The sequence below is a fragment of the Mesocricetus auratus genome, unplaced genomic scaffold (genome assembly GCF_017639785.1).
Source record: "Mesocricetus auratus isolate SY011 unplaced genomic scaffold, BCM_Maur_2.0 Super-Scaffold_100018, whole genome shotgun sequence".
In the NCBI taxonomy this organism is placed as follows: domain Eukaryota; kingdom Metazoa; phylum Chordata; class Mammalia; order Rodentia; family Cricetidae; genus Mesocricetus; species Mesocricetus auratus.
In genome coordinates, this window is record NW_024429199.1 from 877,632 (window position 1) to 904,981 (window position 27,350).

The 27,350-nt window shown below is 40.7% G+C and overlaps 1 protein-coding gene and 1 pseudogene across 4 annotated transcripts in view; both read right to left on the reverse strand.

Annotated features, from left to right (window-relative positions):
- Pdss2 (decaprenyl diphosphate synthase subunit 2) overlaps positions 1-27,350 on the reverse strand; it is a 218,033-nt gene that overhangs the window by 185,937 nt on the left and 4,746 nt on the right. The gene's annotated exons all lie outside the window — the stretch shown is intronic.
- Positions 12,005-15,301, reverse strand: LOC121144484 (annotated as a pseudogene).

Here is a 27,350-nt window from a genome sequence, read left to right on the forward strand (position 1 = left end):
TTCCCAGCTACCTAACAATTCTCCTCAGTAACATGTCTTGGGGAATTTTTAATTGTCTTTACCAATGAAGTTTATTAATAATAGCATATGATAAGCTAATTCATATTTAAATCATTTCAACTTCTAAATTTCAATCATAATAATTATCAACAGACATATGCCACGGGAATAATATCTCAAAGGAACCTTCATTGCTTATTAAGACTGGAATGAGGTCCTGAGACCCACAGTTTTAAAACCTAGCAAATCTCCTAAATAGAATGAGACTGAGGAAGATTTATCCCTATTATGCTTCTATTTTTATGCATGTTTTTAATATCACCTTAGTTTTGGAGATGGTGTCTCCCTCTAAACCTAGAGTGAGCTCACTGATTGGCTACGCTGGCCAGTGAACTAGTGATCATGCTGTCTGCATACCCAGCACTGGGGTAGCAGGCACACTCTACTATACTCAACTTGTGTGTGTGCAGAGGCACTGAGGATCCAAGCTCAGGTCCTCATGCTTGCACAGCAAGCAATTCACCAGCCAAAACAATGTCCTAGCCCCAGCTGTCATACTGTTTCATCTATCTGTAAAGTTTCAACTCTGCCCTGTTAGTCTATGTAATGGAGCTTTAGACTTTAACACCTAGAACTTTGGAAAGGAGTGTGAAGAGTGTTTGAGAAAAACACTGTCAACAGTGCAACAAGGATAAGTGAGTGGTAAAGCAGTAACCTTAGTAAGATGTATTTTAGGAAAATTACAGGGGGCTTACATTCCACTACAGCCAAATATGGTTATCTAGCCTTAATTTCATTCTAAGAGTGACTTCCTAAAGGTCAAAGTGCTACTAATCTCAGAACATACACAACAGTAGTTTCTTTCTAAAAAGAAGCTTAAACATACTCTTTGAGCTCTTGAGTAATACACACACACACACACACACACACACACACACACACACACACACACACACCACAGAGCCAGAAAATACTGCCAATAGAAAGAGATAGGAACCAGAAACCAGAATAGGAAGTAGAAATTGTGGAGCCAACAGAGTAACAACAAAGTCAATGTTCTCCAAGCAAATGAGGTCTGAACTTGGGAAAGGGACTTGTCTTGGTGTTAGCTCCCACAAGTACACATGCGTTCCCAAACACAGCCAGCAGTTATGTAAGGACACAGCTCCCAAATTGTATGCAGTACAAAGTCAAGCTGCTCAGAAAACCTCTCTTCTGCCCCTTGTAAAGATGTAAATATTCAGGATATTTCTCAATCTTTGGTGTTTTTCATAGATGGGATAACATGCTAGCTATAGCCACGAAGAGGTAGCAAGAGAGCCCAGGGAACAGAAGGGTCAATCAAACAGTGACAGTGTTTGGTCAGAACCAAACTAGGGCTGAATAAGGCCTAAGAAGAATGCCCATTGCAGACTCCAGAAACCTGGGACTGAGGGAGAGTAATGAATATACAAAGCAAAGGGTTGGTTCTGAAGGGACCTAGCCATAAAATGCTTGGTTTGTTTAAGACAAGGTCTTACTGGTGGGTTGAACTCATGACCCTCCTGTCTCAGCCACTACTGTCAGCCACAATAACAGAATCCTTACTTTCTTTTTTGTTATTTGAAACAGGGTCTCATGCTGTGCTGTAGTTCAGGTTGGCCTGGAGCCTAATGTGTAAACCAGGCTGGCCTCAAAGTCATAATCTTTTCCTGCCTCAGCTTCCCCAGTACTGGGATTACAGGAATGGGCCACCACACCCAGCAATAATCAGAGAATCTTAACTCAGGGAAGAAGGCCTTAGCTATTATCTGAGTCAGGAAAAAGTATTTTTATACTTTTGAATGTGTAAAGTCAAATAAAAGCTTAACCCATGGAAAACACCACGGGTTAAGTGGTTCCTGTCTAATTCTGCAGAAAATTTCCAAGCTCACCTAAACTGACTTGCATGCTCTCTTTCTCAGTCAAGTGTTCTATGGCTGTGAAGAGACATCATGATCACAGCAACTTAAATGTGGGTGGCTTACAGAGATTTAGTCCATTGTTATCACGGCAGGACACGAAGGCAGACGTGGTGCTTGAGGAACAGAGAGCTCTACATCTTGATCTCCAGGCAACAGGAAGAGAGGCACTGGGCCTGGCTTGAGCTTTTGAAACCTCAAAGTCCACTTCTAGTAACACACTTCCTCCAACAAGGTCCCACCTCCTAATGCTTTCAAATAGTGACACTTCCTGGTGACCAAACATTCCAATCTCTGAGTTTATGGGAGTCATTCTCATTCAAACCACTGTACATGCTAAAAACCACATATTCCTCCGGAAAACCAGACTGATATTTTCTCTTCTGTTTAAATGCAACCTGCAGGAAAACTGAAAACTAAATACGTCATAGCACTAAAATGTGTAAGTCCCAGACCCCTTTGCTCCTTATCAGTTACAACTACAGATACTTTTGATGTGACCCACAACACTAGTGAGGCGTATTCTAGGCATAAGACCCTACTTCATAAGAAGATACTCTTTTGTCAGGGTTAACAGTCTCTACTTGCTAAAGATACTAAGTTGAATCAGCAGATTCAACCAGTGAAGGGACATCTGGAGACTCAGCAGGTAACAGCACTTGCATTCTTTCAAAGGATCCAAGTTCAGCTCCCAGAACAACACTGAGCAGTCACAACCCCCTTTAACTCCAGGCCCATGGAACCTGATGCCCTCTAGCCTCTGGGCCTACATTCACACACATTCTCATTCTCTCTTCTCTCTCTCTCTCTCTCTCTCTCTCTCTCTCTCTCTCTCTCTCTCTCTCTCTCTCTCTCTCTCTCTCTCTGTCTAAGGAGAAGGAAAAATGGGTGTCTGAAACAGGAAATGCAATGAGCAACTCTTTGTTGTAATTCCACCTTGAAGACTGGTTTGATTAAGTTGTTTAATGAACTGTTCTGTATACACACATATGTACGTCCTTTAGGCTTGCTCTAATGCCCACCTAACAAAGTAGTAACTCAACTGAAAAAATAGAATAATCAAGCTTCAAGTCCCTCTGAGGAACTAGCACCAAAGGCTATTTATTATTCTATCAGTCTTAAGTCAAAGACATGGACTCTACTCACAGGTATGCATTCTCTGCAGGCAGTTGTCTCAGATCAAAGGAGTAGGCAGGCTAGTTTGCCATCGAATGCACATGCCCCGTTTTTTTTGGGTGGAAAAGAACAGAAGACTAAGCAAGTGACTACTGTGGACATTTTTATTTCCATACAGTATTAGAACTCTTGATAGTTCTCACAGCAAATAAATCACACATTAATTCACTATGGTGACACTTAATTCTACTTGCTGTTATTGGAGGGAGATGCTACAAACTACAAGACTTTTCCCAGGATTGTACCTAACCCTTATTTTAAGGACAAAACAGAACATAAACACAGAGTTCCACCTTACACCAGGCAGGATGGAAGCCCAAAGGCCAGACACAGAAAACAAACAGGAAAGACACCCGACTCAGCAGAGGCACTTGAGGGTAATAAATAGATAGCAACCCAGAGGATGAATGGTTCATGTTGTTTATGATTACAGTCTGATTATTCCTCTAAGTGCAAAGGCTATCCAGTAAGTCATATCCGAGTTGATTTGTTAGCAAGGTACTTTCATCAGATAATAAATTAGAGTGTAATTAAAGTGCATTCTGTCTGTTTATCATGGACTAAGATGGCTTACTATAATTCTCAATTTTCTGCATGAATACACAGCATGACAGCATGGGGAATAAGCCTCCTAGGAGAGGGCCACAGACATCTTAGGTCTGGGCAAAAACCTGCTAGACTTCTCCAGTTCTTTGAGAGAACTTTTCCAACACTAATAAATGATACCACAAGTTCTCACACTTTGTAGCCTATTAGCAATCTGCTAAGGGCATGACTAAAACACAAAGGACAGTAAACAGCTGTATATCAAGCACAAAACTTTTTAGTGGAAAAACCTGGGTGTAAAAGCAATGGAACAATCATAAAGAAACACAGAAGAATTTCAATTAAAAGCTTGTGTTTAAAAAAGTACTTGTAGTATATATGACAATTTCACTATATTACTATCTTCTAAAGATTTGCACTATGACAACTGAGAACTTGAGATCAATAATGAGTTAAAAACATCAGAAAACAATAAAAACATACTTAGGTCAGGACAATTTTTTAAAGTAATTAATGAAAGTCTTTTTAAAATAATGAGCAATATTGACTGGCAAAAACTGAGTGGCATGGACACTCTGCCACATTACTGAGTATGCTATGACATGGTGAGGACTTTTCAAAACTGCCATCTGGCATGGCATTCTGAATTAAACACTACACAAATGCTTATCATGTTAGGTCAGTACTACCACACCGTGGACTCTAATAAACAAAAATACTCACCACAGCTTGATCCCTCAATAATAAGGGTCTGAAACACAAAAACCCAGCTGAGCCAAGTTATGCATGCTATGCAACAATTATATGCAAATAAAATGTGCATATTAGAAAGGACTAGGAAGGAAAATTACCAAAGTGATGCCAATTTTGTTAAGGTAGTGTGGATGATAATCACCTCCCAGATGTCTACTTCCTTTCCTCCAGCCCATAGACAGGCATTGTGTGGCAAGAATAGCTTATTTTTAAAAGCAGGGGACAAGAATCAGGGCCCAAGGATAGAAAAATAACTTAACTCTCATTCGCTACAGCCATGACCCCAGTATCAAATATTGCAAAAAAAAGGTTTTCACTACAGAGATTTATCCTGGAAAATCTCAGTTGTCCCAATGTAATTACAAAGGTTGTAAGAGGGAGGCAGGATGGCAGAATGACAGAACCAGCAGTCAAGGAATGCAGAGGGCTCTTGGAGATGAAAAGCCAAGGAACACATTGCTCCAGAAGAATGCAATTCTACCTACATCTTGATGTTAGCCTTCAGATTCCTTTCAGGCTTCTGGTCTCCAGAACACAAGTTAGTAAACATCTAATAGAGTGGTATTTCAGACAAAAAAGTTACAGTAACTAAATGTAACAGCAGTGGGAAACTCTGCATGTTGTAAGACTGACATTTTTAAACTTCCTACAATATTCATATTACTTTCGTTGTTTCTTGAGATAGCCTCTCTGTGTAGACCCAGCTGTCCTAGCCTCAACTCAGAGATCTGCCTGCCTCTGCCTTCCAAGTGCTGGTATTAAAAGTGTGCACCACCTCCAACCGCTGTATTTCACATTACATCTATTAGTGCACTATAAAACAAAAGTTGAGCTAGGATCTGTAAGCAAAGATTGAACCTCCTTTGCTATCACGGTGCTAACCATGAGTAAGCACGAGTATCAGGTCAGAGTGAAGAGGGACAGAGAGTGGCAATGCCATGCCTTTTTCTAGTCCCGACTTAGTTTTTTAAAGGCCACACATGTAAGCAAGCAATCAAGGTTGTGGACTGCTGTATTCAGTGGCAGTTCACAGAAGAGCAGTGTCCTCAGTCCAGAGTGTCCTTCACCCAAAGCACAAACTGAAAATCAACTGAACATCACATTCTTCAAAAGCAAACAACAAATAAAGCCACCTGGTGATAGTCTATATTAGCTTAAAATTTTGGACAGTGAATTGTGTTCTGGTTTAAACACTTTGTCAAAGGAAAGATTAAAAAAGTCACTGTGCTTCTTGGCTGTTTCTCTTCATGGATGAAATTCTCCAAGTTTTATCAGCTGTTAGCCCAAGAAACTGCATCCAAACAGAGTAGCTCATGAATAACTGCTTCCCTCACTCTTTGCTAACAACTGACTTACTGTACAATGGCTAGAATTACATAAACTTAGGCTCATCCTTCCCCCACCCCACCCCCTAGACAGAGTTTCCCTGTGTAGCACTGGAGCCTATCCTGGAACTCATTCTGTAGACCAGGCTGGCCTCAAACTCATAGAGATCCGCCTGCCTTTGCCTCCAGAGTGCTGGGATTAAAGGCGTGCACCACCAACACCTGGCTTAGGCTCACCTTTTACAGTAAGCTTTTGCAATGGTGGGCTCTAACCCTTACAATGAGTTCTTTTACTTTGTAAAAACAGGCACTTACTCTGGTAGCTCAGGCTAGACTCAAATTCACTATCTTCCTATCACAGTTTCCAGAAGGCTAAGTAGGAAGTAGGGGTTACCATGTCCTGCATGAAAACATTTTAATTCTGCACACACAAGCGTGCATGCATCCATGTCTCTGTCTGTCTCTCTCTCTGTCTCTCTGTCTCTCTCTGTCTCTCTCTCTCTCTCTCTCTGTGTGTATGTGTGTGTGTGTGTGTGTGTGTGTGTGTGTGTGTGTGTGTGTGTGTTTTCCTGGGAATCGAATCCAAGGCTCTTGAATGCCATGTGACTATTGAAGTACATTCCTATTCCTTTGAGAAAAGGATCTCTCTGTGTAGTTGAAACTAGCCTTGGCATATGGCCTAGACGGGCCTCAAACTCAGTTGTTTTTGTTTTTTAATCTCTGCCTTCTATGCTTGTATTCCAGGTTTGCATCACTATACCCAACTTGATGATATGCTTTTTTCATGTATTTTTTGTTTGGCTTTTGAATCAGAATCTCACTATGTAGCCCAAGCCAGCCACAAACTCATGGCAATCTGGCTTCAGCTTCCTAAGTGCTTGGGTAACAGTATGAGCTACCACACTCATACCATGTTTTTAAGAGCCATATTTCCCTCTTTTTCAGGTATCATATCCCCACATTTACACAAGCTGAATAAACTGTAGTATGTTAGTAAGTAAATGCTTTCAAATATGAGAGTAAGGCTACAGAATAATTAGTGACTGTCACATGCATCTCTTGGTCAACTTGCAGCAGCATCTCATATTCTTTCTCAGCAGCAAAATCCACATATAAAAGACATCGTTATCAACTGAGTGTGTCCAAAGGCTCATCTCCATAGCAACTGTAACTCTGTTAGATGTACTGTATAAGGCCTCAGAGTTAATACCACATGCTCACAGAGCATTGGTATTATGTAGTCCAGACTATGGTTGCTGTAGAAACCTAAACTCGAGTCCCTGACAGCAGAGGAGAAAAAGAAAACAAGAACAAAGAAAGGGTCCTTGAGAACTTACCCATTTACTCCTTTGCTCTCCAGAAGGGCAACAATGTCCTAAACACTGTTAACAGCACTACACTGACAGCACTAAAGGAAAACTGTTTCCTCAGAAAGATTTTAAATGATGTCAAGTCTGTGTTTAACATTAAGAACCACTTCCTATTCTCTAAGCCCCCTCCTCCTATTCACTGCTAAATTAGATGTCTACAGGCTCATTCTAACAAAGTACCATCTCCTTCTAACCTCAGCCCGAGCCAGTCCTACACAGGCAAAGCTGGAGAGGTGCCAGTTTTGAGCTGATACAGAAAAAAGTACATACTTATATACTTGTATATAATGTTCAACGAGAGACCTAATGTATCTCATCAGACATTTAACATTGTTTCTACTGAAAACATCCCAAATCCTTTCTTCTAGCTTTTGAAAAACACATGCTATCTTCCAGGCACACCACTATGCAGGACATCAGAACATCGATTTAAAATTTATTAGTGTGTGTGTGTGTGTGTGTGTGTGTGTGTGTGTGTGTGTGTGTATACATGCACACATGCCACAGCTCACATGTGGAGGTCAGAGGACAACTTTGTGAGTTGGTTCTTTCCATCAGTCTTAACTTGGGTTCTAGGGATTAAAGTCAGGTTGTAAGGCTTGCATGGCAAGGGCCTTTATCCATTCAGATATCTCACCAAACCCCAAAACAAGTTTTTTTTCCCTCCTAATGACAACTTAGCTCCTACTGGCCAATCTTCCTCACTTCTCAGTTCTGTTCCTCTCCTCAGCTCTAGGAACTACCATTCTATTTTCAACTTCTATTGGATACCCTTTTTGACATTCCATAAGTTTTGTGGAATTTGTCTTTTATACCAGGCTTATTTCATTTGACATACTGGCTTCCAGTTCCATACATATTGTCAACAGAATCTCATTCTCTTTATGGCTGAGTAAATGTTGTGTATATCCAGAACATTTTTCTGTATTGATTCATTGGTAAATAAACAAGAAAAATAGCCCATTTTTGATAATGTAAATAGAGCTGCAATAGACATAAATGTACTGATATCTTAACAGACTAACTTCAGTTCCTGATACAGGGTTTTGCTTTGTTTTTCCCTGTAGTGGGACTGATGCACTTTAAGGTTTTGAGAAGCCTCCACAGCATTTCTCCCAATGGCTCTCCTAACTTATATTACCACGAAAAACATGCAAGGGTTCCCTTTTTTCCAAATCTCCACTTTTTCTTGGGGGTGGGGTGGGTTCGAGGCAGGATTTCTCTGTGGCTTTGGAGGCTGTCCTGGAACTAGCATTTGTAGGCCAGGCTGGTCTGGAACTCACAGAGATCCGCCTGCCTCTGCCTTCCGGAGTGCTGAGATTAAAGGTGTGAGCCACCACCACCCGCCCAGCCAAATCCTCACTTGTTATATGTCTTAGTCACTGTTCTATTGCTGTGAAGAGACACCATGAACCCCAGAAAGTCTTATAAAAGAAAGCATTTAATTGGGGTTTGCTTACAGTTTCAGAGGCTAGTTCATTACCATCGTGGCAGGGAGCATGGTGGCATGAAGACAGGTGCAGTGCTGGAGAGGTGGCTGAGAGTTACATCCTGATCCACAGGGGCAGAAAGAAGAAAAGAGACTGGGCCTGGTATGCACTTTCGGAACCTCAAAGCCAGTAACACACTTCCTCCAACAAAGCAGCTCCTACTCTAACAAAATCACACCTCCTAATCATTGCCAAATAGTGCCATTCCCCGATGACTAAGCATTCAGATACATGAACCTATGGGGAATGTTCTTATTCAAAATACCACACTATGTTTTGTCTTTTTTGGTAACAGCCATTCTAACTAAAGTTAGGTAATTCTCACTGTGGTTTTAATTATATTTCTTGGGTGATTGGTAAAGTTGAATGTTTTCTCATGGCCTTTTGTATATCTTGAGAAATTTCTACTTATATTTATTAATCCATTCAGTTTCCATTTGCATTAGATTATAAGGGTGCCCCAATTGAGTTATTATATTCTGGTTATTAGCTCCTTTTCAGGTATAATTGTCTTCCATTCTGTTGATTGTCTCTTCATGCCACTGTCTCTTATAATGTAGTTTTTAATTTGATGAGATCCAGCTGTCTACTTTTTGCTTTTGTTTTCTATGCTTTGGGGATTTTATGCTGACCAACACTTGCTCATTTCAGTGTCATAAAGCATTCCCCTATATTTTCTTCTTCAAGTTTTACAATTTCTTATGAATAGATCTACAAACCATTTCAAGTTGATTGCTCTGCATCAGATGACAGGAGTCTGCTTTCAGTTTTCTGCTTACAGAGATCCAGTTTTCCAAAGCACCATTTATTAAGACATCTGTCCTTCCTTGAGTGCATGTGCTTAGTGCTTCTATTGGCAATTCACTGGAGAAGAGTCCTGTTTAATCTCAGACTCTCCATTCCAACCCATTGGTCTCTATGTATGTTTATTTCTATGCAATTACCATGTTGTTTTCCTTACTGTAGCTTTGCATAAATATGTTAGTGGTAATCTGTTAATAACATACTAGTAAGCATATGCTTGAAAATCTTAACAGGAAAAATGGTCAAAAGAAAACAATGGTTAAGAATGGTGATATATCTTCCTTCGTGTGACCTTGAGAAAAAGAATCATGCCAGTTCTGAGGATGAGGAAGAAGAAAAGTGCATAAGAAATCCTTTCCTCTTTAGACAGGTAAGAATCAAGATCAGAATCCTCAAAAGTATACTTGATAGTATGTAGTTACTGAAGTTCTGGTTTCTACAGCAACGGCACATCATTTTTTTATGTGCATTCCTTCCTCAGGTAAACTGCTTCAAGTGTCTGTTTAATAATAAAATACTCCTGCTTTCAGAGTTAGTGTTTGGGAAGAGGATCTGCCTGTATTTACAGCATTTAAAAAACTTGCTTTTGCCCCGCGCAAGCAACGGGCCACTTTCTCATCTTGTGTTAAACATTGACCTACGTACTGGGTGTTTTGTTGTAAATTGGGGTTTCCAGCAAAAATGACAAACCCAAAATACAGTGTCCAGAACAGCTCTTCACTGCTGTCTATGCCTTTATAGTCCCACAGGAAAGATCAGACGATGGGCAAGAAGGTAGACTTAGTAAGTGATAAGTCATTGGAGAGGGGTCTGTATAACAAGAGGAGCATCTGCTGGGATGAAGATGTGCTTTTGCATAATGAAGTCCAGGTCTGGGGTGTGAGTTTGGAGAAGGCTTCCTGATTCCTACATATAGATGTATAATGACTAGGGAAAATATGAATTTTTTAATTTTCAACAAACATGACACCAAAACTGACTTATTCTTGGTAAAACATATAAAGTCATTTAATACTAATTCTTAAAAGTCTATAATATATGTTAGTATAGCTAAAATTATACATAATCAATAAAACTTATTTTTATTTAAAGAAAAACAAAACTTGCTTTTGTTCTCTGGTCCTAAATGAGGATAATTTACAGCATGCTGAAACCATTTTGAGGTTTCCAGGGCTTCCTGAGTCAAAGTTCTCTGGGTTTTTGTTTGTTTTACTCAGAATTAGCATAATACTAACTATGCCCTTCCTAACTTCCACACTTGGCTTTGTAGTTAGAGGGAAGACAGAAGACACTGCTACTCATGGTCCATCTACCTGACTCTAACAGTCTTCAAGCAGCTTAATATGCTTTCCTTCCATCAGCCATTGATTTAGCTAGCCCACAGTGATTTATCCTGAACATCTGAGACATGTGCTATAACTCCTTTAGTGATTACTAACAATTATGATCCCTTCTGATCCAATATCAGTTTCATCAAGAATATGCTGAGTTGTAGTGGTTTGAATAAAAATGGTCCCCATAATCCCATAGGAAGTTACACTATTAGGAGATGTGGCCTTGTTAGAGAAAGTATGTCACTGGGGGTGTGCTTTGAGGTCTCAGATGCTCAAGCCAGGTCCAGTATGGCATTCTCTTCCTGATGCCTGCAGAGCCGGATGCAGAACTCTCAGTTCCTTGTCCAACACCATGCCTACCTGCACACCTCCATACTTCCCACCATGACAATAATGTACTAATGTCTAAACTGTAAGTCAGACCCAATTAAATGTATTCCTTTGTGAGTATTGCCTTGATTATAGTGTCTCTTCACAGCAACAGAAAGGGAATAAAGGTAAGACTTTGAAGGGCATGCATACTATCTGTGTAAAAGAGAATTAAATGAATTTATATCTTTCATATGTCTTTCAAATAAAACCATTACTTAACAAGAAAGCAGCTGCTTTCCTGGAGTATGACTAGAAAAGTCAATGGAAAGATGCCTGTGGCCTACTGGGTTATATAGCTCTTGAGGCACATAAACAACTTCACTAGTCTTGGTTCCCAGTCAACCCTACCTGTGTATGCATGATGAGAAAGTCTGTATGAATATAGACATTTTAAAAAGTCAATTATACGAATCGAATCCTATCTACCCAAATTTTTTTTCACTGCCAGAAAGAGGTTTCTGATTAAGGACCCAGTCTTTTAAGAATAGTTGTCTAAGTAACTCCAGATGTTGTGTTTAGGGTTTGGTTAAGGGGTAGGAACATGGTGGGGCCCCCACAAAAACTAAAAGAACCCTCCCTATTAGAAATGTTTGCCATTTTGTCATAAATGAGCCTGTTCTTGTAGTATTACTGGGAGGTTCCAGACAAACTTATAAAAACCCAGGTAAGATGCCAAAATTTAAGAATTTCGATTGCATTGTTACTTTAAAATATGATTATGGTTAGCATACATCAAAACTATTTTACAACTCACAATCACATGAAACAATTGTAACGAATGGCATGAAGCATTATTTCGAAACAGCTGTTTCTGATACATTCTGTAATAACAAATCCTGAATATTTTGTGGAAGTTGTGCACCTGTTGGTTAGAATTTGTTTTCCAAGTATAACTAACTCTCCAGTGTCCTAACACTAATATATTTTCATGGAATGCATTGACTATAATCATATTCTTCTGAAACATTCAGAGTGTTCATTGGTACACTGCACAGACTCATACAGAATTTTACATTTGCCTTTGCTTCTATCCTCAAGGTGTATGCCAACTGCCTGGGAGATTTCAAAATAAAAGTACATAACTGCACCTTGTACCAGCCCAGTCTTAACAAGGGTTACAATCAGGCAAAATTCCCCCGCCTAATTTTAATTAACCCTGCTAGAATTTAATTGCATTTGCTCTTGGTTTGTTTCCAGGAAGTGTTGATTCCTATCTTTAATCCACGAAGTGTATGTAAGATGGAACACCACAATCTAATTAAAGTAATGACTATGGCAAAGGGCAGGAAAGGGGTAAGACCCTCCAGTTAGGAAAAGTTTTATTCTGCCCACTTCATTCTGTGTGCACTTAGTGACAGTTTTCTGCATAGATTATAGGTGGGACCGTGGGAATACAAACCACCTACTTCAAGTTCACGGTCTTGGGAACACATATTCTCAATAGTGTTTATTTTATGTGTATGTGTGTATGCCTGAGTATATGTATGTGCAAGCAGAATCCCCTGGAACAGGAATTACAGGTGGCTATGGGCCACTACAAGAGGCTGGGAAGTAAACCCTGGGTCTCTACAAAAGCAGTAAGTGCTCTTAACCACAGAATCATCTCTCTGGCCCATGGAACACCTTCTCTTTCTCTTTTTTGGGGCAATTGATATTATATTTTACAAATACACTGAAGAATCATGCAATGCTACCTCCATTGGTCACAGTCCTGGGCCACAAGTCTGCGCAATCCTTTGCAAATGGATTTGTGGTGGCAGAACTTTTCATCTGGCCTTAATTGTTTACTGTGACCCCTGCATTATCTTCAGAATAAAGACATACCCATTTTTTCTTTGGAATGACTTCTGTTATTGAGTTACCACTGCTGGATGGACCTTTCTCTTAGCTCTGGCTTGCCTTTCTTAACTGGGACCATTACCACATTGCCCACATATCAGGAAGTCTGCCCAGCCATTCCTGGGTTCCCTTCACAGAAATACACACATTTTTGTTCCTATGTTTTCAGCACAGGTGATCATAGCTTCTACCAGAAGATCCAGGGAAATCCAGAATTTCACCCTGGAGATCCTACAGCATCCTCGCTTCAACATCTCAAGTTCCCAGAAAGATGGGAACACAGGGACCAGGCTGGCCAGTCTAATCTGTGGTCTCTGTGAAGAAGTAGCTCAAAAGTTGGGTGTAGTGGTGCATCCCTTCAGTCACATTACTTAGCAGCAGAGGCAGGTGGAGCTCTACAATTTCCAGGTCAGCCTGGTATACAGAGTGAGTTCCAGGCCAGCTAGGAGTATACAGAGACACGGTCCTTACAAAATAAACAAAAACCAGGAAAAGTTCAAATGGTCATCTGGAGGACATTTACTAGGCTAGTGGAAACAGCCATCTCTTGAGACAAAAGACTGAGGCCACAAGGGAGTACAAGTCACTGATGCCACAGCTGCTAATTTTTGAGAGGACAGAAGGGGATAAGCAATTTGACCTAGAGCAACCAGAGACTGCTTAAGGAAAGTGGGAACATTTGCGTTCAACCCTGTGGCTGAGCAGAGCTTCCTAAGTATGAATGTAGGTCTATTTCTTGCTACTCCAGCTTAAGGTGAAAAGTGGGGAGAGGCAGAAAAGGCTAGATAGGAAGAAAGCTCTGCAAAACCCTACCTGTGCCTTCCAGAACACTAACTGAGCTCCATGCACAGAAAAGAAAACCATCTGTCTGCAGGAAACTTCGCTAAACTGACATTGGTACAACCTAAGATTAACAGCCACCTAGAGAGACAGGCACCTCAATTTTAATTCAACTACAAATGCTCCTTCCCCTAACTACTGAGAATCTAAGTTCCCACATGGCTCCAGTAGCAGCAATGGCTCCTTAGCAAACAGCAGCTAATAACCAAGAAAAGAAAATATCAAATTCACAAAGAAAGCTGCCATGAAATCACTCCTCACCTCCCATGGCAACACCCTATTTGTTACTAACCCAGCCTAGAATTTACAAAACCTAATGTGCATTATGTCCGCCGGTGCTGGGGTTAAGGGAGTTCCAAAATCTAATTTCGAACCACATTCTAGTCAGCATGCTTACTCTCTACAGCTTCCTGATTCATTAGTAAATCCCTTTTTATTCTAAGTTTATTGATGGACTATTATTTTGTTCCAGAAAGGATGGCTATTTTCTCAGAAATATTTCCTAGCCTCTAGTTAGGCAGGAGAAAAGGAGCTATATTGTGGTTTATTCCCATTTTGCTGAGAAAGTTGAGGCTCTGAATGACTAGCTTGTCTAAACAGGCAGTAGGTAACCTAAGTATTTCTGATGCTTCTAAAAGTTTCTCAAAACCCAAGTCAGATCTGCCTGGTTCAAGCTATGTTCTTCCCAGTATAGCATGCAGCTTCAACTGTCATGGTTTCTAGCAATTGTTGTCATGATCTATTTCCACCTCACAGCACACCTTTCAGATAATTTTAATTCCTTTGGACTCTTAACTATCCTTCAAGAGAAGGTGTTGGAGGATGATAACTAGCCTGAGACAACAAAGAAATCATTAGACACAAATAATAGCTAATAATGGCAGTGATATTTGTTAAACAGGTAAGGCAAAGCTTTTATAATATGTTATAATATGATCCTCATTACAATTCTTTGAGGCCAGAATAAATAGCATCCCTTCTACAAGTGAGGAAGCAGGACCAAAGAATTGTGCAGATCCTACACAAGTAAGAAATAACAGCATTAAAATTTAAGGATCGGTAAGTGTACAAGTCCATGTTCTTATGTACATTATCCAGGCCTGCCCCCAAAATTGCAGTGCGCTTTATAGACAGTATACATTAGCCATAGTTAAGTTAGACTAAAATAAGAATTTCAAGTATAAATTAGAATCAGGATGCATTTCCAACTTAGTACTGAATGAATAGGGCAGAAGAAGCAAACAGGTAGCAAGATAATATCTACCAGGAATTTCACAAGGTAATAAACACAGTCAGAAACATAATTTGGGAGAAATTAAACAATCAAGGTCCAAGGCTATCCTCTTTGGGACAAAAGATATTACCTCAACAATTTAACAAAGATATCATTATTCTAGGAAACATTCACAATCAAGTATATAGAAAAGGTTCATCTGATTAAACAGTAAAATCGTGAAAGATGAAACAGCTTCATCCCAGTGTGCTCCCTAGGCTGACTAGGCATACTGTTAAGCATTTGTAAAGTTAAGCCGGGCGTTGGTGGCACATGCCTTTAATCACAGCACTCCAGAGGCAGAGGCAGGTGGATCTCTTTGAGTTTGAAGCCAGCCTAGTCAACAGAGAAACCCTTTCTCCAAGGAAACAAGAAGAGAGAGAGAGAGAGAGAGAGAGAGAGAGAGAGAGAGAGAGAGAGAGAGAGAGAGAGAGAGAGAGAGAGAGAGAGAGAGAGAGAGATTAAAATGCTAGGTCTAGGACTACCAACTTCCATACACTCACTTTGGATTCATGAAATCATGTCATGAATACTCTCTTATCATGTAGTCATCCCTAAAAAATATGTGAGAAAAATAATTTAAAAAGAATACATAAAATGCTTTTAATACAGTCTATATATACCATAGAATTTGTTCTGGAAAACTAAACAGCATTCCTTTCAAAGATACAGCAGCCAGGCCAAGGTTCGCCAGAGGCTGCACACTACTTCAGGACATCTTTAGGAATCAGCACCATATCAGACGATATCAAGGCACAAATGAAGAGCTGTAAGACTGTCCACTCAATGGCCACTGGTTGTATCACCATACAGATGACCAGCAACTTATTGAAGAATCGCCTGGAATTCACTGTTGCAAAAAATGACCCCGAAATGGAGCACTGCAATGGGGTGTGTTACACAGCAGTTTCCTCCCAGTCCATCTCGGGAGAAATCTCATTGAGACTGGTAAAACTTCCATCCTTATAGGATGGCTCCTTAAAACTCACAGGTAAACTCAGTGATAGTTCCAGAAGTCCCCAAAGCTCACAGATGCACTAGCTGCCCTCCTCTCCAAGCATGTGTGAGTAAAAAGGGCTGCTGGGAGACTCTCAGATTAGCCTGGAAAGGGCTGTCTGCCTTGTTGAGCTGCCTTTGGGCTGTACAGTTTGCTACAGGATCTCAGCTTTTGAGAGCCATTGCCCATGTTGTGGTGGCTTTGGGGATCCAGCTGTCTGAGTCATTTCTGCTCCTGTAAGTAACCTTTCACCCATATTCCTGTATATCCCAATAAACTCATTGGTTCGTGTGTAAGCCCTCTGTCACATTTCCTAGGTTTCTAACTGAGACATTGCCTTACTACCTTACTACTGGGATACAGTACCTGACAAAAGCAACTTAAGGACAGAACAAATAGTTTACTTTTGCTCATAGTTCAAGGTCACATCCAGCATGGTAGGGAAACCGGGGAAGAGCTTGAGGTAGCTGGTCACATGACACCTACAGTCAGGAAGTAGAGAGATGGATATACCTCTCAGTTCACTTTCTCCTGCCTATTTACTTCAGAACCTCAGCCCACAGAAATGGTGCTGCCCATATTTAGAGTGAGTCTTCTGACTTTATTTAACTTAAAGTAATCCTTCATAGGCCTTACCACAGGTTAACCCACTCTAAATAATCCCTCACAGGAATGCCCAGAGGCTACCCTACTCTAAATAATCCCTCACAAGAGTGCCCAGAAGCTAATCCACTCTAAATAATCCCTCACAGAAGTGCCCAGAGGCTACCCTACTCTAAATAATCCCTCATAGGTCTGACCAGAGGCTAGCCCACTCTAAATAATCCCTCACAGACCTGACCAGAGGCTTATCTTTTAGATAACTCTAGATTTTGTCAGGTGGACAATTAATATTAACCATCACAGACATCATCTAGACACAAAGCAGCTTACTAGAGAAGATCTGATTCTACCCTACCTCTCCTCCATCCTCAAGTAATGATGGGGAACCTAGGAATGCAGCAGTCCTTACCCTGCCATCTTGAATCATGACTTAACTAATAATGGGGAGAGAGCCTAGGAAAGATGAGGAAATGAATGGAGTACGAAAAGGACTGAAGTTAGAGAAGAAAGTCAACAAAGCAGAAAATTCAAAATGGCGCTTTCATTCCAAGAGTAACTTTGATTTGGTGACATTTAACAATCTGACAGAAATTGTTGTACCCTTCCCCCATAGGGACTGCTGACCAACTTGTGACTAAGAGTTAGCATGACTGTTCCCCTCCTTCCAATTAGGCCTGTATGCAAGTTCCTGTTTTCCTCTTCTTCTTTTTTTTTTTTTTTTTTTTTTTGGTTTTTCGAGACAGGGTTTCTCTGTGGCTTTGGAGGCTGTCCTGGAACTCACTTGGTAGTCCAGGCTGGTCTCGAACTCAGAGATCCGCCTGCCTCTGCCTCCCGAGTGCTGGGATTAAAGGCGTGCACCACCAACACCCGGCTGCAAGTTCCTGTTTTCTACCCGTCCTTATTGTATGAATTCAAGTTCCTGTTATGCTCCCACCCTTATTGCCGCAGGACCTTGGGAATGTGAGCTTCTGATGTTGGTAGTTTTCCACTGTGCCTAGTGACTGGTATATAATGCTCCACTCTTGTTACAATAAATGCCATTCTCCTTGCAAGAATGAGCGCCACTGTCATTCTTTTCAATCCTCAGGCCCTTGCCTGAATCCTTGAGAAGTGTTCCACTCTTACAGGTGCTACAAATGGAGGTTCCAATGTTTGGTAAACTCAAAACATTAATGAGTATTACATAATATTCATCAGACCTATCTCTAATACTCACAATGCTGGAAATAAACCTCATTCCATTTGCTTAAAAAAAATCTTTGAAGTCAATGAAATAACATTACAAAGAGATTCTGGAACAATAGTAATGTTTAAAGCTATTTTTAAGTGTTTGTTAAAATGAAGTTTCAGTACACAAAAACAGAAAAAAGCAGAAAGTCTGTGAAAATCTGGGTGAGTCACAGAGGAAGCAAATCCAGCTGCACCACCAAAGGACACTCTTACTTTCTAGAGCCTGCATCAAGTGTTAGCCTTTGAAGGGCTAACGCCCAGGACCCACTTCTGAAAGCTCCTCTAGGAGCTGTTTTTAGAAGAACATTAACTGACCCTTTCCTTAAAGCACAAGCACAGACAAGTATTTGCTGGGACAAAGGAGCTGCTAAGATGTTCTGTTTTTCCATGTTTGCTTTGAGATAGGTCCCACATGGTACACACTAGTCTTTGACACACTAGTATAGCTCAGGATAATCTTGAACTTCTAATCCTCCTGCCTCCACCTCCTGAGCACTGGGATTACCAGGAGTGCCATCACCAATCTCCGGCAACATGTGGTACTGGTATGAACCCTAACGACGCCCAGGGCTTTGCCCATGCCAGACAAGAACTCCACTAACTAAGCCACATCTCTCCAAAGGTGCTGTTGAAGAGGATTCTGGATCCTATGGAACAATAAGGAACAATCATGCACCACAGTAATAATGGAGACAAACTGTTAATACAGTAGTAATGATCAAGATAAGAAAAATGGCTGAATTCAAATTTGTCAGAATCTAAAAAAGGATTAAAGTAAGAATTATAGTACTTCAAGCAACAGGCAGCCTACTAAGATTGGTTTTGATTTAAATAACTAAAGCAACTCCAGATCCAATGAACTTATCTGAGATATGAGAGAATCAAAAACTCTCACCCGAACCCAAGACCCCCGAAGAAGTTCCATGAATAGAGGAGAGGCTGTATATTTTGGAATGTGCTTTCCCCAAATGAATCATAACCTAGTAAAAAAACAAAACAAAAGAAAATAACAATCTGTTGGGAACACAGCACGAAGATCCTTGTACCTACAGATCTCCAGAGAAACCAGGAATGGTAAGCACACAGGATTGTCCTCTGAAAGGAATGGACATAAAACCTGTTCTTCCATCCAGAAACCTGGGAATTATAGGTGACTAATAGCCTGTGTTGTCTTTTGGGCCAGGCTCCTACAATCAGGACTAGAAGTGGCTAATAACTCAAATGACCACTAAGCTATCCATATGACTGAGACAAGGCCCTTAAGTTAGTACAGGTATTCTATCTCCAGAACCCATCTTCTTAGAAGAAATGGCAAGTACCCTGAGCTGAGTTTCAGTATAATTATGCTTCCTTATGCACTGGGGAACTGCATTACACCAGGAAACTTTCTCCCAAATTATACTGGCTTTAAATATGCTGGCAAAAACCATCTGGCATTAGAGTCTCTAGAGGTTTGATTCAGGTTAACAAAGTCAATTTGAACCAAGTAAGTTTTCGCCTCTTCATGGTTCATTTTCCTGCAGAAATTCCATCAATAATCCACCAGCTCTGAAAAGTTATTACATGGGACTGTAGAGATGGCTCAGTAATTAAGAGCATTTAGTTATATTACAAAGGACCCAAGTTTGGTGATCAGCACCCACACAGTAGCTCACAACTGTAACTCCAGTTCCAGATCAAACACCCTTTTCTGGTCTGCATGAGCACCAGCATACACATGTACACACATACATGCATATAAGACACTCATAGACATAAAATAAAAATAAGTATCTTCTTTTGAAAGTTATTAGCACAGGGCCAGCTAAACGGCTCAGTGGGTATAGGAACTTACCACCAAGTCTAGCAACCTGAGTTCAATCCCTGGAACCCACATGGTGGAAGAAGAAAACAGATTCCCATAAGTTAAGAGTCCTCTAAACTCTACACATGGTGGCCTGTGCATACCCACACATATACATAAATAGATGGGGAAAATTGGGAGGGAGAAGCAGGGGGAGGATATGACCAAGATACATTGTATACATGTATGAAATGGTCAAAGATTAAATAAAAACACTCTTTTAAAACCGGTAACCGTGCAGGTCCATTAGTTGGCTTGGTAAGGGATGTGTACATGAAGTAGGATGGAGGGGCGTGTTCTGAGCAGTCTCCTTTCACAGTAATCAGCATGAAAGCCCATACAGTTATCCTAAATTTCAGACAGTCCGATACACTGTCAGAAACCCTATAGTGGCCCTCCAGGTCAGAGGTGAGGGCCATGGTATCAAGACACACAAAGCAGATGCTGATCTCTTTCCTTATTGCCACTGTATTCCACTGTATTAGAATTTTTTCCATTTTATTTAAATTAGAAACAAGCTTGCTTGACATATCAATCCCAGCTCTCTCGCCCTCCCCTCCACTCCTGCCCCTACCAACCCCCCAACCCCCCACCTCATTCCCCCTCCACTCCCCAGGAAAGGTGAGACCCTCCATGGGGAATCTTCAAAGTCTGTAATATTATCCCCAGCAGGACCTAGGCTCTCCCCCATGTCTCCAGGCTGAGAAAGTATCCCTCCATGTGGAATGGGTTCCCAAAGTCCATTTGTACGCCAGGGCTAAATATTGGTCTACAATCCAAGGCCCCATAAGATTGCTGAGGCCTACTCACTGACACCCACATTCAGGGGATCTAGATCAGTCCCATACTGGCCTCTCAGTCACCAGTGTGGGGTCCAAGGGCTCCCCCTTGTTCAGGTCAGCTGTCTCTGTGGGTTTCACCATCATAGTCTTGACCCCTTTGCTCATCACTCCTCCCTCTCTGCAACTGGGTTCCAGGAGTTTAGTTCAAGACTGAACTGTCAAAAGACAAGTGCACTGATGGGTTCTGGGTGGAGCACCCTGTGTATGGACAAGCCTCCTTTCCCACTTTCTTGTTGGACAGACAATATTTAAAATGCTTCACATAAAGTGATGTTGTATGAGCCTGTGAAGAATCCTCCATGAAAACAGCTTAACCCCCAAGGTTTTAGAGCAAGCCAACAGGCATTTAGCAAGCAGCTAAAGTAACTATTTCCTTTTGAGACACTGCTCTTGGCTTGCTACTGAACTCCAGTGAAAACTGACTAGAACATTAAGTGACCATGCCGTCAAGCTGCTCATCATTAGTTATTATTAGATGCATTTAATTCGAAATTCTAGCAGGCCCAAATGGATTCTCAAGGTCCAACTGAGCTGTAAATCAGATCACTGGCAAAATATCTCATGAGTGTCCTCTGCTATGTCCATCTTGCTCTCACTCTGTTCCTACAGCTTCATGAGTTCCCTATGACCACCAAGTTTGAGAGGGATAAAAGGCTCCCTGCTTACAGAAATGCCTAAATACTGGGTTACAATTAGCAGAAGTACATGGTTTCAACATGACTCTATTCAGGAGGATCCTGACAATTAGGTGAGAGGATAAATCTTCCCTATGGAGAAGACAGAGGTGTGCATACCCTTATTCGTTATATTTCTTAGGTAGTCTGGGGTTAGGATTTACATTGCAATTTTGGACATGTCTAGCAGACTGGGGTTGAATGAGAAGAACTGAGATGGGGCAGTCTGGACAGTTGGTGACAAGGTGGTTTTGAGGAGAACAATTTGGGTAAATCTATGGAATGCGACATCACCTGAAAATACGTGTTCCATGTGACCATAAAACTACCTCTCTAGAAAAGAAAGAATGGCTATTCTCAATGCCTGGTCAATTCAGTACTTCATTAAGTGGCAGTTCTGATGGCTGGAAGGCTAAACATGTCCTCACTAATAGGGATGTCTTTCCACCAAGTCTAACTTGGTGGCATCTCTGCTAAGTACCCCCAAAACATAAAGTCCTCCAGATGAGCCACTTATTCAGAAGGAGAAGAGTATAGGGACTCCTCACAATAGCTATGTTAGACATCTGTCAAACTCCTTAGAAGAGACACTGGTTGTGTTTATATGTGATTTGCTTATCATACTGCTGCCATTGCAATGACCTGTAGACTTGTGTGTTCACATGACATCCAACTCAGCAGTACCTCAGATAAATGAAACCATGATTGGCTGGCAATCAAGGACTTCTGTGTTCTTAAACAGGCATTCTCCCCATCTTCCAGAAGCAACTGGCTCACAGTATGGTAAAACAGCCCATAACGACATGCACCAGGCTCCCACAGAAAATTGCCCTGTTGGAAAGTTGGGCTACTGTTGTGGAATGCAGTTTGTGAGTTGAACTAGCATTGGACATAGCAGTTCTCACAACTGCAACTAATGATTTCTCTAGATTTTGTTTAAGACTTGTAAAGGTTTTGTGTCCAGGGAAAGAGTGTTTCTGCCAAGAGACTCAATAATGCTGCTCTGAACTAGAAACTAAAGTTGCTATCTGATTCTTCATGGCAGAAAAAAAAAAAAAAGCAAGGGAAATTTAAATAGAAAGATACAACAGTTACCAAGAAAGATAGATAGATAGATAGATAGATAGATAGATAGATAGATAGATAGATAGATAGACAGACAGGTAGGTAGGTAGGTAGATAGATAGATAGTAGATAGGTAGATAGATAGATGATAAATAAATAGATTGATTGATCAATCTAGTTACAGTGGAACCCAGAATGAGCACAAAGAGCAATTTGTCTTTAGAAGAGATGTGTTTGTGACTCTTATGCTGTTTTATAATTTTTACATACAGACAACTGGGCTAGGCCATAAATGATCCAACCCTTCATGAATCAACCCAAGCAAAGAATCCTAGCTAGCTGAGGTCATGGCCATTTGCAACTATAACCCAAGTCCTCATCCGTGAATATTTAGCTATGATCCAGTATTACTGTTTAAAATTCAAATTAGCACTGTAAGCAGTAAGAAATATTTCTATTTTCATGTAAAAGCAGGCTGGAAGAGGTCATAGAGAACTATGTGAAAATTGCAAGGATGCTTCCTACTATCCAGTCCAGGATTCACAAGACAGGGCACTCAAAACTTACTTTCAGAGCCCCTGTTACATCAGCATTCAAAGCAGCAGGGTGAGAGAAGAGGCTGGGGTGCAGGAGAGCCCCCAACTCCTTTTGAGTATTTCCACCAATTTTCCTTCATCCTTTGTTTTATTTTGTCAAAGGTTAATCACATGGCCACTCCTCGTAACAAGGAAGGTCAGGAAATACAGTCCCTCAACTGGAAAGCACTGCTGTCCTGAATAAGTTCTAGGGAGAAGACAAAGAGAAAGTTGAAAAGGCAACCATTAGCCATTACTTTTGTGTCAAGCCTTCTTGATATTTCCTTGCCCTACTCTGTTCTCTACCAAGATGGGCACAATGTTAGTTGGTCAATCTAACATTCAACCCACAATTTAAACAACATTCAAGCGGAGTCACAGTATGATTAAAAGATCAGCTACCACTCGGAGATCCTAAGCTTGATGGTAAGTTACCTTTCTGGAGAGGCGCCATGGAAGACTAACTGCATAAATTTAGGTGGGGGAATCTTTTAAATTTCTGTCTCTTACTCTGTGAACTATATCAGTTTATCACCCAACTGACCAAGGGGTGGCCAAGACTTACACAGGGTTGATCACAGTACACACTGCTAGCATACAGGGGAAATCATCTGGATTAGGCTTAAGATGCAAGAAAAGCCAGACTGCCTCCGGTGGGACTGTGAAGCTAGAGGACCCATCCAAGGAGTAATCCAGCCAGAGGCAATGCTTCTGCCCCAGTGCTGCCCGGAGACTGGTCATTCCTGCTTCTGGCTTCCCTACCACTTCCAAGGTGGTTGAAACCTTCAGAGGTTCCAAGACCCAATTAGCTCCTACTTGTCAAGTTATCCCAAGTCAGTTTTGCTTGTAACTAAAACATGTTGACACAATCCTACGTACTATCTTTGAGACCGGAAACCCTGTGCTTCCGATCTTACCTGGGCTGAGCACTTCCAACTCTGTCTCTGGTGTCCAATTTCCTTAGCAGTACCTGAACCACTTCTGATTGCATTTTAGACACCTCTTCATGCCACAAACACTTCAGTAAGTACACAAATTTCTCCACGTGCTCTCCAAACACTGCCCCTGCAAACAGCCCCTACTACGTCAAGAAACAGCTACTCCACTTACTTCAGATTTGTTCTCTACAATCAAGTTCTGTTAGGCCCACCTCATAAAAGTACTTTGAACCCATTCTTTCCTCTTCATTTCCACAACTGCTACTTAAATTCATATTTCACCCTCATCCTTAGGTTCCCCAAGAACATACCAAATACTCAGGAATCTACCTGAGACTTTTCAATTCATTAGCTCTGATACTAGAACCACTCTTCTTTCTTATGTCATCAATTAATTCTTAAACTTTTCAATCATAACATATATTTGATATTTTATTGCACCTATGGTTTTATGTCTCTTTTATTTAACTAAAAATCTTGCTAAGAAGTAGGCCAATGTGACTGACTTCATGTCTGTAGATTTTGTATTTTCTATGATAAGCACAGAACCTGGCTATTAGGGGACACAGCTAAAGAAACTGATAGAACTATAGCAGTCTTCTTCCAGGTCTCCCTGCACCCAGCTTACCTTTTCTACAATTTATGATCTCTACAACTGCTAAAGTCAGCTTTTAAAGGGGCTTATCTGGTCATATATCTCTTACTGACAATGGGATAAGATTATATCTTCTTTTTATTTATTTATTTTTGGGTTTTTGAAACAAGGTTTCTCTGTATAACAGCCCCGGCTGTCCTGGAACTCACTTTGTAGACCAGGCTGGCCTTGAACTCACAGAGATCTGACATGGGATGTCCTTCTGTATGTTGTGAATATGTGTTGGTTTTATTGGTTGATAAATAAAGCGAACTCATCCAATGGCCAAGCAGAATATAACTAGGAGGGAAATTCAGAAATAAAGAAGGTAGAGTCAGGGAGATGCCATGTAGCAGCCAAAGGGACAAGATGCTAGAACATTATTAGTAAGCCACAGCCACAAATTATTAAAAATAGGTTAATTAATAATAGAAAGCTAGCCAGTAATAAGCCTGAGCCATTGACCAAACAATTGTAAATAATATTAAGCCTCTGAGTATATATTTGGAAACTGGTGGGCAGGAAGATAAACCTCCAGCCACAGAGATCTGCCTGCCTCTGCATTCCAAGTGTTGAGGCACCCCACCCATCCAGCTAAGATTATATCTTCTTAATACAATATAAAGATCACCTCAAAATCTGGCCTCAACTTTTCCCTTATCTCTTAAATCAACTTATTTAGTTTATAGATGTTTCACTAACAGTAGCCAAAAACCAGAGATAGTCTCAGTGTTCATGACTGCGTATCAGTAAACAAACTGCTTTATATCTGTGATGGTTTTCTGTCAGTCTGTCTTCTCAGACTCAACTGATAAAATGCTTTCATCATATTCCCTGTAGGCAAGTATGTAGAGTATTTTCTTGATTAATACTTATGTTGGAGAGCCCAGAACCTCTGTGAACAGTGTCACTCCTCTGCAGGTGGTCCTAAGAGGAGGCTAAGCCTGATGTGGTGGCTCAACCTTTAATCCTTGGGAGGCAAAGTCAGGCAGATCGCTGAGTTCAAAGCTAACTACACACTGATGAAACAAGAAAAATAAGAAACCCAGAGTCAGATATTGGGGTTCAAACTTCAAGCTAAAGAACAGAAAAAAGCAAAGTAGCCAGCCACTAGCTCTTATTATCACTACATCAGGCTGAATGGGCTGATCCTGCTGCCTCTCCTCAGCATGGCTGGAGAACGAATGCCCAATATTGACTTTGCCCCTGTATTATATGCCTCCCTAATGCTGGGATTAAAGGCATGTGGTTCCCAGGTGCTAAGACCATCTTTGTGTGAGCTGCTCCTCTTTAGGACTGGATCAAACTTGTGTAGATTTGTGTGGTCTCAGATTCACAGAGATCCATCTACCTCTTAATCCTGAGTCCTAGGATTAAAGGTGTATAACACCACCTCCTAGCTTCTGGCTGCTGGGATTAAAGGTGTGTGCTTGGCTTCTGTGGCTTATGGCTGACTTTGCTTTCTGAATCCTCAGGCAAGCTTTAATAAATCATAAATAATATATCACCACACACTGATACCCTATCTCAAAGAAATAAAAAGGAAAAACCAAGCAAGCAAGCAGGCTGAGCAAGCCAGTAAGCAGCACTGCTCCATGGCTTCTGCTTTAGGTTCCTGCCTCTAGTTCCTGCCCTGACTTCCCTTCATGATGGTCTGTAACCTGTAAACTGACATAAACACTTTCCTCCTCAAGTTGCTTTTGGTTATACTGTTTTATTACAGCAACAGAAACCTAACTAAGAGATGCTACAAAATTGAAAACTAAATTATAAAAAGGCACATATATCTGCATTCAATGGGTAATTAAAAATACAATGCCCATCTTAAAAAAAAGAGATGCTACAAACAAGAGTCATTAGCGATGAAATGAAATATAGTTGCGCTGCCCAGTTTTCTGGTTATTTACAGTAGAGAAGCAAGTCTACAGGCCTCTTCTTTTGCTTCATCCTATTCCAAGCTATTCAACTACAAATTTTCCTAGATTCGCCAAGCAATTCTTGTGTCTATATTTTCCTGCTTTAATCATTTCCTTCTTGCCCAATGCAAGTCAATTTTCAGGCCACTTCACTTTTAGAAATCTTGAATTTCACCAGAAAGACATCTTTTTCTCCTTGTCTGTACAACACACTGGTCATACATGCTACATTCTGAAGCTGGGTTTGTGTTCTGACTAAAACAGATTTCTAATAGTAATGACAGCTGTTACCATTTGGAGATCTGCTATGTGCCAGGCACTGTTCGAATACTTGATCTACAGTAACTCATACTCTCATAAAACACTGACTGAAGTATCACTCTTATCCAGGATAGGGCACAAGGAGCTGAAGTAAATACCTACAATCACATAGCTAGGGGCAGGGCTAGAATGCAAAGCCAGGCTGAGTCTGGAGCTCCTACTCACTGCACTCTCTCTCATGAATTCCTGGAGGGCAACAACTGTGTCTTATTCATGTTTGTACGCCCCATGCCCAGAGTACCTCAAATATTTGTGGAATGAATTAAAATTTATAATTTTCTCCTAGTCATCCAAGAAAAAGTTCTTTGTAAGTAATAAAGGTTTTTAGTCAGTAATTACAGAACAGAATCTAGAAAGAGTCTTTCATAAGCATGGAAGACTAAAATTAAATTTCTAATAACAAATTGAAAGAACACTAAAGAATTTGGCCATAAAACAAACAAAAAGAAACAAGACAAAACAAACAGAGAAAAAAACTTAATGGGTTCTCTAGATAGCCAAGTAACTAAAGTGGAGTGGAACAAGACGTCTCTTCTAAAGACTTGATGCCTCCTAAGAAAGAGACTAAAGCTATTCTTTATTTCCTATAACAGCATTATTAATGAATCCCACCTATCTGAATCTAATAGAGAGCAGAGCATTCTCAAGGC